The sequence below is a fragment of the Triticum urartu genome, unplaced genomic scaffold (genome assembly GCF_003073215.2).
Source record: "Triticum urartu cultivar G1812 unplaced genomic scaffold, Tu2.1 TuUngrouped_contig_2849, whole genome shotgun sequence".
Lineage (NCBI taxonomy): Eukaryota > Viridiplantae > Streptophyta > Magnoliopsida > Poales > Poaceae > Triticum > Triticum urartu.
In genome coordinates, this window is record NW_024113350.1 from 6,717 (window position 1) to 17,242 (window position 10,526).

Below are 10,526 nucleotides of genomic sequence, written 5' to 3' on the forward strand. Positions count from 1 at the left end.
CGGCGGCAGCTTTGGCGGCCTCATCGCCGGTGGCAACCTCGATCTCCATCGGCTCTGCAGCAGATGGGTCTGATTGCCGGAAAAGGGGAGAAAGGTCAAACAAATACCCAACAATAAGAAGAACCCAAGGGAAGCTTTGAAGAGAATATTACCTCTACTGGGTTCGGCAGTCGTAGTCCCCGCCGCCGGGGGGACGCTGGTGCTGTCCCTTGCCGGAGAATTCCCCCTTGCCGGAGGACTCTCCCTTGGCCTTTCGGGGGCAGTCTCTGGGCGCTCCTGGTGGGGCTGCTCTGCGCCTACACAAATCAACAATCAGATATTAGCAAATACAGAGTATCCATGCGCGCCTCACAGCGGAAAGCGAACCAATACTTACGCTGGGGGCTGCTCTGAAGGAAAGTTGCCGGGTCCGGCAAGGTTGTCTCGGGCGCACCCCTGCTGTCGCGGTGGGTTCGTCCTCGATGATAATCACCGGGACCTTGGCCCTCTTCGCTCCTCTCTGGGCCAGAGTCCTGAAAAGGAACAAGTTCAGAGCAAAGCAAATGAGATACAAGATAAAATGGCAAGAATTGAAGAACTACAAGTACAACAAAAGAAGCTTACTCTTCTTCTTCTTCCTCGTCGGAGCTGAACGCGGAGAAGTCGAAGTCCGGCCCACGTCCAGCGCGAGGAGGCGGAGGAGTAGTTTCCCTTGGCCGCTTGGCGGGAACAGTGGCGGTGGCCTGAGACGACCCCGCTCCAGTTGCCGGCAGCATGAGGTGCTCCCGCAGCAACAGTGCTTGCCGCGGTGGAGCGCGTCACGCGGCGCGGCGACTGTTCACTCGCCTGCCGCCCCGCTACGTCCCCGGCCTTGCGGAGACGCCTTCTTGGTGGGGATGGAGGCTCTGCTTGCGGCGAGCTGCCTGAAGATGAGGAGGAAGAGGAGTTGATCTCCAGCGAGCCGCTCGTATCCTTGGCGGGCTCGCTCGACTCGGCATTATGCCCGGCAAGCACTTTCTCGCCGGCGGGCTCCCCTCGCTCGGCACGGCTTGCCGCCTCTGCTGCATCTGCCTCCTCTACGGTGAATCCAAATTCGCCCGCGGCTGCGGCTGCCGCCGCCTCTTCCAGCCTGGTGGCGATGCGTGTCCTCCTCATCGGTGGTGTCGCGGGTGAACCCGTCTTGTTGCCGGCCAGGCCTTCGCTCTGCGCGGCTGCGGCTGCCGCCGCCTCTTCCAGCCTATGGTGGCGATGCGTGTCATCTCCGCATCGGTGGTGTCGCGGGTGAGGCTATCCTTTTCGTCGGAGCGGACCGGCACTTCTACCAAGCCGTCAAAGAACTGCTGCACGACGTCGTCTGCAGGCTCTTGCCAAGTTGGGACAATTCCATGCGAATCGCACAGCGGCATCATTGCACGGATGCGGTCGAGCGCGGAGTTGTTGCACAGCGGAACGACACCCTTCGGCAACCTGAACACTTCAGGATGTTGAGGGTCGTACTTGAACAGCTCCTGGAGCATCGCGTTGAGCTCCAGAACAGTGAAGTTGAAGTTGAGGCCCGGACGCAGCCTCATGATATCCGCCGCATTCTTGAATTCCCAGGTGGGTCTCCCCCGTTCCTGCAGGGGGGCAATGCGGCGGCGAAGAAAATCTGCGCCAACAGCGCCTACAGTGAGCCCGGCAAGCCTGAGGCGTAGGATCCGGGTGACGGCAATCTTCAGCCTATCATCTTCCGGGGCCACGTCACTCCAATCGCTGCCGCGTGCTACTGGGGTTTGGCGCCGGGCGGTAAACGGCTGCGGGTTCTCCTCGTCAATCCAGCACCAGTCTGCTCTCCATTCCTCCCACTTGCCGCGGAACTCTCCCTCCAGATAAGTGTCCTTCTTGCCGGCCCTCGAGATCCAGGCGATTCCGCCGGATAAAGGCTCTCCTCTCTCTACTCGGGGCATAAAGAAGTGGCGAAAAAGGGCTACATTGGGATGGACTCCGACAAAGTTTTCGCAGAGATGTGCGAAAACTGCCATGGTCAGAACGGCATTGGGGGTGAAGTCAAGGAGGTGGAATCCGTAGGTGTTCATGATATCGCAGAAAAACTCAGAGAAGGGCGGGCAGAGCCCGCAGTAGAAGAACAAGGCGAAGAAAGGATATCCGTTTGGAGCCATTTTCCAAGCGGCGGCTGGAAGTACCTTCGTGCGCGGATGCGCTCGCGTCTCCGTCGACCAGAAAGAGTAGTAATTCTCCCTCAGCTCCCTCGCGGCAAGCTTGGGGGGAAGACTCCCGCTCCTTTCGCAGCGCCGCAAGCCGCTGCGCCTCGGTCGACTTCACAACCTTCCCTTGTCGGCTCTCGGAGCCATGGCGGAAGTGGTGGAGGAGGTCGACGGCGTTGGTGGTGCTGGTGGCGATGGGGGGCGGAGGCGCTGCTCTCTTTCGGCTTTGGGAAGACGAGGGAGCGGCGGAGGATTTCCGAGATTGGAGTAGCAACCGGCGAATGGGCGAACTACCCCTGTTTCCCCTGCTTATAAAGAGGGAGGGGGCGGACGTTCCGCCTTTCCGAATAAAGAAACCACCCACGATCTCTCCCACGATGCCGCATTCGACGCGTGCCGTTCGGGGGGGGCGCGGTGGATACGGAGGGAGATACGGCGTAACCTAGGCCACGCGTGCCCGTGCCCTGTTTTGGGCCTGGCCCAATAGCGCTCGGCACCGTGTATGGCCCAGGCCCGGGGGCTCCTGTCGGTGTACTAGAGTAGGGGTACCCTAGTATCCCGAACTTGTGCACGGGCAGTCGCAGCATCCCGCGGCAAGGCTTGCCGGGTGACCGCCAAGGACCTCCGTGGTTCCTTTGGAGCCATTCAAGGACAAAGTATTTAAACCAAGGCATACAAGACCCCGGCAAGAGGAGCTTGCCGGGAAGGCCAACCAATTCATCTCAAGGAACTTGCCGCGACGCGCCACGCGTCCCGGCAAGGCCCGGTGAGCGACAAGCTCTCGGACGCGACAAGACAACGACTGCGGCAAGGCGCTTGCCGCGGCAAGCCACCACTCTGTAACCGCGCTCCAGCACATCCACCAACGTGTCGCTCTGGGACCCTTCCAGGCATGTGGCGCGGGAGGCTGTGCATCCAGCGGTGCACGGTGGCAAGCGGCGCTGACAAGATTGCCATCGTGGCGAGCGGTGGCGTCCCTGACGGTCCCTTTTTGCACTATTTGGACGACGCAGAAGGGCATTTAATGCCCTTGTCCCCTGCCGTCAGGGTTAGGTGTGATACACTGTACAGGTAGCTGTACCAACCGCAGCACCTTTTCCATTTTTACCCTTGTCTACGTTGCCACCTGTCGGTGACCCCTTGAGCATATAAAAGGAGGCCCATGCGCAACGTAGGGGAAGGAGGAAGAACTCTCACGCTCGGTCTCGTTAGTTGCTGGAGTGTACTGTGGCACTCTGCGCTCCCGAGCAAGAACGATACAAACCACAAAGTAGGAGTAGGATTTTACGCATCCGTGCGGCCCGAACCTGGGTAAACCGCTCGTGTGCTTCGCCTCGATCCGCTCTTCGTGCGACCCCGCCCCCGCCGAACCGAAAGGGACTCGGTCCGCCGGTCCCATAGGTGCTCGTGGGTCAGTACCCCAGCACTGCCGTACTAATAAATCATTAAAAATATCTGTGAACTGATTTAGAAACTTAAATCTAAAAGTTTGAACACCATATGACGGAAAACTACTATTTAGAACGTGAATTTGTGGTTACATAGAAGAGATGCATTTTTACATATATAAGAGATGGACTGTTTAATATCACGCACAAACGGCAAAACAACTAGAGGAACTACATGACAAAAAATAACAATTGAAAGAAGATATTATATGAAATTTTGTTCTATCAGGCATGCTTCAAAAGAGGCGTGACATGTCTTTTGGTTGCAGATTCATGTGATGACAAGAGAATTAATTTAGTTGGGATGACACTTGCTCACTTTGTTTCACTAAATCTAGTGGGTGACCTCTTTGTGATGGTAGCGAATGTCATATTTGGAGATCGATCGAGGTATATGGCGTCACAAGGCCCAAAACCAAAAATGGTCGAATGACCCTCAAGTTCGAAACCAACCGACCCACAACGATTGAGTTGGGACAGTTGGATTAATAAACCCTTCACCCATCAAACCCTTCCAGCTCCTTGCGGATGGACGGTGCTTGGACACATTTCAAAACCTGTACTCTAGTAGTCTGATTACCACTATACTTACATCTGGGTGCCGCTTATTTGCGTAGGACATGTTCGCCAATGTTGTGACCACGCAAGGGATAATGGGTACTTGTTGTGGGAGGACGCGAAGAAGATGCGGATGATAGTGAGTGGGGAGTTCCACCAAGAAATGCGGGAGTTCCTCCGCACGAAAAATGATCCAAGGGAAGTGACCATCTGGAAAGAAGAGAAGATGCTACTTGTTCTGTACCACACGATGCTTCATGTGAGGAAGGCCTGAATATACATACCCAGCAGACAAGTCTTTAGAAGATCCAATTGCATGAGTCAGAGTGGTAGTCTGGTAGATGTTGAAATCATTTGGACTCGACGGTCGTAAATCGAATGTAATCATATGTTCGATAGGTTTAGTCTGCAGTTTGTGTCATGCTAAATGTAAGTCACAGAAGGTAGTGGATTATTCTGTGAAAATCAAAACCCGAGGCCCGCCGCCCCGTCACAGAAGGCCATGCTAAATGTAAGTCACAGAAGGCAGTGTTTACTACGCAGCGCCGCCGTCTCCCTCCCCACCTCCGTCCCGCCGCCCCGCCCTCTGCAGACCCCACCGACCGCAGCGCCCATCGCCGGCAAGCGCACGAGCCAAGACAGCCCGGCAGCCCCCCCCCCCCCCCCCCCCCCCCCCCCCCCCCCCCCCCCCCCCCCCCCCCCCCCCCCCCCCCCCCCCCCCCCCCCCCCCCCCCCCCCCCCCCCCCCCCCCCCCCCCCCCCCCCCCCCCCCCCCCCCCCCCCCCCCCCCCCCCCCCCCCCCCCCCCCCCCCCCCCCCCCCCCCCCCTCCCCCCCCCCCCCCCCCCCCCCCCCCCCCCCCCCCCCCCCCCCCCCCCCCCCCCCCCCCCCCCCCCCCCCCCCCCCCCCCCCCCCCCCCCCCCCCCCCCCCCCCCCCCCCCCCCCCCCCCCCCCCCCCCCCCCCCCCCCCCCCCCGCCCCCCCCCCCCCCCCCCCCCCCCCTGCCACTCGGCGCCGACACCGACGCGGTGGCCGACGCCGGGAAGCGCCGTCGCTCCGGCGCCGCCAAGCGCCACCAGGCCGAGGAGGAGTTCGTGCCCTCCTCCATCAGTGCCAAGATCCTTCTCGAGTCCCTCAAGAAGTAGCAGGAGCAACAGGAGGAGATCCTCCACGTACTATTCAGTCTTCAAATGGCACAAATTATCAACGTGTGCAACTACATGGGTTAGCTGACGTACTAATAAATCATTAAAAATATCTGTGAACTGATTTAGAACTTAAATCTAAAAGTTAGAACACCATATGACGGAAAATTACTATTTAGAACGTGAATTTGTGGTTACATAGAAGAGATGCATTTTTTTCAGTATTATTACTAAATAGAAAGTATTTCACATATATAAGAGATGGACTGTTTTATATCACGCCCAACGACAACAACTAGAGGACTACATGACAAAAAATAACAATTGAAAGAAGATATTCTATGAAATTTTGTTCTATAAGGAATGCTTCAAAAGAGGCGTGACATGTCCTTTGGGTTGCAGATTCATGTGATGATAAGAGAATTAATTTAGTTGGGATGACACTTGCTCACTTTGTTTCACTAAATCTAGTGGGTGACCTCTTTGTGATGGTAGCGAATGTCATATTTGGAGATCGATCGAGGTATATGGAGTCACAAGGCCAAAACCAAAATGGTCGAATGACCTCAGTTAGAAACAACCGACCCACAAGATTGAGTTGGGACAGTTGGATTAATAAACCCTTCACCCATCAAACCCTTTCAGCTCCTTGCGGATGGACGGTGCTTGGACACATTTCAAAACATGTACTCTAGTAGTATGATTACAACTATACTTACATCAAGGTGCCGCTTATTTGCGTAGGACATGTTTGACCAATGTTGTGACAAAGCAAGGGATAATGGGTACTTGTTGTGGGAGGACGCGAAGAAGATGCGGTTGATAGTGTGGGGGTACGTTTCCACCAGAGATCGCGGTAGAAGGTGTTGGTCCCGCTCGGCACTTGTCAAGGACATTTCTATCCTAATAGTAAAGGTTCCAGGTTTTGTGGTGTTTTACTCCTTGAGCGATGCTTGGAAGAAGAGAACGATGCTACTTTGTCTGTACCTACCAATCGCATTTCTTCTATCGTTGAGGGGAAGGGGCCTGAATATTAGCCTCAGCCAGCAGACTCAAGTCTTTCTAGAATATCCAACTGTCGGGCTCGTGGCTGCCCTCCCTCTTCCCCAGCGTGTAGTGAGTAGCATTTTTGACAACATTAGCTACTTTGGCACCTGCGGACGGTCGTGTTAATTCGAATGTAATCCATCTCTCGATAGGTTTAGCTCCTGCAAGGTGTCTTGCTGGCCATCCTATTACCATTGTACGTACAGAAGTCAGTGTGCTGATTCTCGTTTGCGTGCCTTGGTCGCCTTTCTATATCTAATCCTCGACTGATAACTGTGTAGGAGAGTCCTCAACTTTCTCTTAGTTTGTTTGCTCGCATGGAAGTGTGCCGTCACCTTCGTTCTATTTGGATATCTTTTGCCTAGTTCAAGAGTTTTTTTGGAGATACTCATCACCACGTTTGGCCAACATGTTTGAGCTCATCAGGGAGTGACGATATTTTTTGATTTGGTGTTTTCTGTATATTATCTGGTAGTTTGATTTTATTTTCGTGGTTTTTGGTATGTTGGTTAATGGTATCTCTCTTCCACCTTGCTGGTGTTGATTTATGCTTAAAAGAGTGACAATAGTGTTCTTTTGGTTCACACTTTTTAGATGTTTGGTTTAGGCTTAGTCATTCACATCTATGTGCATGTGGTTTACTTCTTTATATTGGGTCCTTCGAGATACCTGGTGCTCTACAATTAATACAGTCATAGTATAGGCGTTTACGCAATATATGAGTAATTCTTTATATGTCAAATACATGGTTTTCTCTATATATTTATTGTGATCTCGTAAAAGTTTCCTACTTCTTGCTTTTTTGTTGTCTACGAACATCGCAACGGCTGTTTTGTGTCGAGCCTACCATATATCAATGGTCATGGGCAGTATGCTGTTCGCTCATAGTCTGACCCCTGTATGCTCAAATATTCAGAGAAGCTCTGACGCAGAGTCATTACAAGCGGGCGATGACTCAGATTGTCGCATGGCATATTTGCATAGTCGGCGACACTAGTAGACGGATTCACTCTCGATGCGTCTCGTGGTTATATCAGAGTGTTTTCTTTGCGTATAGGATTTGTTTCTCTTGTTGTTCATCCCCCACATTTCAGTACTGGTTTTTCGTCTCTGGGTCCCTTATTAACTGTCTGGTTTCTTTTTCTGTTTGGGTTGCGTAAATAGATAATCAGAGCGTCGCGCGTATAGTCCCTCCTACTATGTGTTTGGAAATCAGACTTATCCTTATAATATCCTATATCATATACAAAGAGGAAGAAACACTTGAATATTATTAGAGTAGTAATTGTCATTGGTGCATGATGCAAAAGGAAAGAAACATGAAGAATCTTTAATCTACACATAAAAAAGATGGTCGATAAGTTTCCAATACCAACAATCGATCAACGGTGTGTTTCCTACCTATTTTGTATCAGTACACGCCTTCACAACCAACAACGGCTCCATTTTTAGATGGAAATACTCCTACACACTAGGATTAGGCCTCAATAAATATTTACCTTTTTCATCCCTCAATCCATAAAACAGATTGGCCCATGAAGGATACCAGTATATATATGCCCCCATACACGAGCATGTCATCCAAAGTTCATCGAGCAAACACACAAACACTGGACTACCACCGAACTTATCCCACAGCTTTGTCAAGTCTTCTCTTTGAAATGGAGGGTGTTACAGTGTTGATTGTTGGTGCTGGGCCAGCAGGCCTCGCAACGGCAGCATGCCTTAGCCAATTCTCAATTCCTTATGCCATCGTCGAGCGCGAGAGCTGTAGCGCGTCACTCTGGCGCAACCGCGCGTATGATCGCCTCAAGCTGCATCTCGCAAAGGAGTTCTGTGAGTTGCCACACATGTCATACCCTGTAGATGCACCAACGTACATACCAAAAACCTTGTTTGTGAAGTACTTGGATGACTATGTTGAGCGTTTCAACATTCAACCAAAGTATCTCACCAGCGTGGAGTCATCCACATATGACAATGATGAAAAATGTTGGTCCATTGTGGCAAAGGACATGTCAAAGTGCACCACAGTCAAGTTCACGGCGAAGTTTCTTGTTGTGGCAAGTGGTGAGAATAGTGCAGAGAAATATTCCAATGTTCCCTGGACTGGAAAACTTTCCAGGTGATGTTATCCACTCCTCAAGCTACAAGTCAGGCAAGAGCTACTCTGGCAAGAATGTATTGGTCATTGGATCTGGCAACTCCGGGATGGAAATTGCTTATGACCTTGCGACCCATGGTGCCAACACATCGATTGTTATACGAAGCCCGGTACGTACATGCACTATATATTTTCATTGGATGCATGAACGCAAACTCTTAGTATAGTTATTAATAGAATAGATGCAATTTTTAGTGTTATTACTAATAGGAAGTATTTCACATAGAAAAAGAGATGGACTGTTTTATATCACACACAAACAACTGAAAGACTAGAGGAACCACATGACAAAAATTAATTTCTTGAAAGAAGAAATTCTATTTTTATAGTGCATACTTCAAAAGAGGTGTGACATGTTTTGTGGTTGCAGATTCATGTAATGACAAAGGAATTAATTCGTTTGGGGATGACACTTGCTCACCGTCTTCCATTGAATCTAGTGGATAAACTCCTTGTGATGGCAGCGTATTTAATATTTGGAGACCTGTCACAGCATGGCATCACAAGGCCAAAAATGGGTCCAATGACCCTCAAATCAGAAACAGGCCGATCTGCAGTAATTGATGTTGGGACTGTTGGATTGATCAAAAAAGGCATCATCAAAGTAAGTATATCCTTGACATGGCATAAATTTATAACATATGTTGATTTGATATGCCAAGTTATCAATGTATTTTTTATCTCCTAAAGGTTCAAGGGAGCATTAGTAAGATCAAGGGCAACATAATTAAATTTCAATGCAGCCAAAGAATGTCATTTGATGCAATTGTGTTTGCAACTGGATACAAAAGCACAGCAAATATGTGGCTCAAGGTAATATAGCTTGTGTTTGAACATGTCTGAGTTTGTTTTCTTGGTGTAACCATTATTAAATCTGCTAACAGGCTCTATGTGTTTTTAATCCAGAATGGTGAGAGCATGTTAAATGGCAACGGACTGCCCATCCAAAAATATCTGAATCATTGGAAAGGTGGAAATGGGCTTTACTGTGCTGGGTTGGCGAGGAGAGGATTAGCTGGTATTGCAACAGATGCCAAGAATATCGCTAATGACATCAAATCTATGATGGACTCTATGTCAAGTTAAATCATCTTTTACATGTAGTTTACCATGGCAAGCATGCTAGAAGGTTGATTCTTTGAGAAATATATCCATTGTGTCACCTTTGTATCTAGCTTTTAGACAAGTAAATTTATGTTTATTTTAAGGTTCATATGAGCCCCAGAGAGAGATGTACTATTATACTATAATCAAGGGCTATGTACTCTCATTACGCGGAGAGATTTCTAATTTTGGTTGAACCTACAACTGTGTATTATATTTTATTTACTTGAAATTATATGTGCAAAAGGCATGCGCTCAATACACTATTATCTATACCAAGATCTCTTGTGGCATGTTTACCCCATCAGTATACAACTGTAGGATGTAGTAATCACATCAGCCTAAAATAAATGCATAGTTCACTACATCCATCGTCGGTACTATAGTGCTATTCAGTCTTAGAATGGCACTAGTTATCATCCCATGCATCTGCATGGGGTAGCTGACGTACTATAAATCATTAAAAATATTTGTGAACATATTTAGAAACTTAAAACTCAAACTTAGAACACCATATGACGGAAAACTACTATCTAGAACGTGTATTTGTGGTTACGTGATACACGTATCCTTAACTGTTGTGGACACAGTTTGTTGTGCCCGAAGCGCAGGGTTTGCAGTATGCAGTAAGTTTTCCATCGGCTAAGATCCAAGGTATCCATCCGCATATTCTTGGATATAAATTGCTTATTACCTTGCGACCATGGTGCCAATACTCTGATTGTTATACGAAGCCTGATATGTACTACATGCACTATATATTTTCACTGGGTACATGAACACAATTTTTTAGTATAGTTACCACTGGAAGAGATCCATTTTATAGTATTATTACTAATAGAAAGTTTTCACATATATAAGAGAGTTTGATATGACGCACA

General features: G+C 49.7%; 1 pseudogene; it reads left to right on the top strand.

Annotated features, from left to right (window-relative positions):
* The first annotated feature begins 8,038 nt into the window (after positions 1–8,038).
* On the top strand, positions 8,039–9,752 carry LOC125527071 (annotated as a pseudogene).
* Positions 9,753–10,526: the final 774 nt, after the last annotated feature.